This window comes from Nannospalax galili, unplaced genomic scaffold (genome assembly GCF_000622305.1).
Source record: "Nannospalax galili isolate Female #2095 unplaced genomic scaffold, S.galili_v1.0 scaffold734, whole genome shotgun sequence".
Lineage (NCBI taxonomy): Eukaryota > Metazoa > Chordata > Mammalia > Rodentia > Spalacidae > Nannospalax > Nannospalax galili.
The window spans coordinates 3,721,499-3,722,845 of NW_008337073.1; the positions used below are offsets into that span (position 1 = coordinate 3,721,499).

Sequence of the window (1,347 nt, forward strand, 5' to 3'; positions counted from 1 at the left end):
TGTTTACTTTAATTTGTTCCAAAAACTGGAGGGCCTTTTCCTTTGCAGCTTCAAAGCCTTCAGTTATTATTCTGGGATGAAGACCCTGTAACAAAAATACAATTACAAAACCAATTCCAACACTTGCATCTCCAATTAGATGCAATAATAATTCACCAATGTTCAGTAACTTGAGAGGATACTCTGGATTATTCATTTTCTTTTACAAAATCAAGGTAACATGATGTGCTCATTTTCTGAATACATTAAAAAGGACAGTACTCCTTTCAATGCAGAGGTAAAGAACAGACTTTACTCTAGTACAGAGTCAAGGACACAAGAACTATAAAGCACACTTGGGTGTTCCCTGTGCAATTATTACTTTTTTATTGCTGAGACAGAATTTTAAATTTACCATTCATAGAGTATCCACTCAACAAAATATTGGCTACCAGTAACCATTGCCTAAAAGTCTTCATACATGCTCATCAGAATAATGGCCTTTGACCTCATCATGTGTCAGGTTTGACATTACTGATGTGGATTAGCTCCTCAGCCCTCATATAATACCCTTAAAGGTCAAAAATATTAGTAGCCTGACAATAAGGGCCAGAAAGGTCCAAGAACTTGTCCAAAGTCATAGAATAACTAAGTGACAAAGCTGGGCTTTGATTCCTGATATAACTGCCTTTAGAATGTATGCTTTTTACCTCTATGCTCTATGACAGCCTTTAAATCAACAGTTCTTAAGTAGAAAGTATAAAATCAGCAGACATGGCCTTTCAATAGAGTCCTATCCCCTCCCTCAAGGGCCTTTACAAAAGTCTGGGTGGGGAATAGGGATGATTATTTATTTATGTTGTTTTGTTTTGTTTTAAGACAGGTTCTCATATAGCCTAGGCTGACCTCACAATAAATGTAGCTGAGGCTTTCTGATCCCCCTGCTTCCATCTCCCAAGTGCTCCACACATGCTCAGCTAAGGAGAAACATTTTGAGACCTGTGGTGACTCAGATATAGGTGGTGAATAGTTGAGACTGAGGGAAAATGCATCCACAAAGTCATAAAATGACTCATCAATTTGTCTCTACAAATATATCTCCCTCTAGTCATAAATTCATTTGGCCTTTGTCACAGAAGTTACTTTATGAATAACAGTTCATAGTGCTACATCAGGGCTAATGATTCTAAGTTACCAAGATCGAAGTAGTGAAAAGGGGAAATTTAAAGGATAATCCTTCAAGGACACTTAATATGGTCTTACCCCCTAACCTGGTATTGAATGTAACTGAAACACGTAAGTTTGTCTTTGATACCTTAATTCATGTTGGCCATCTTGTCTCCAGTGGCCTGCAGGCTCATATTGCTC

The 1,347-nt window shown here is 37.7% G+C and overlaps 1 non-coding gene across 1 annotated transcript; it reads right to left on the reverse strand.

Annotated features, from left to right (window-relative positions):
• Positions 1 to 221: 221 nt before the first annotated feature.
• Positions 222 to 354, reverse strand: LOC115070192. Its single transcript, XR_003849391.1, has one exon. It is a non-coding gene; the product is annotated as a small nucleolar RNA SNORA22 (small nucleolar RNA).
• Between the last annotated feature and the right edge of the window lie 993 nt (positions 355 to 1,347).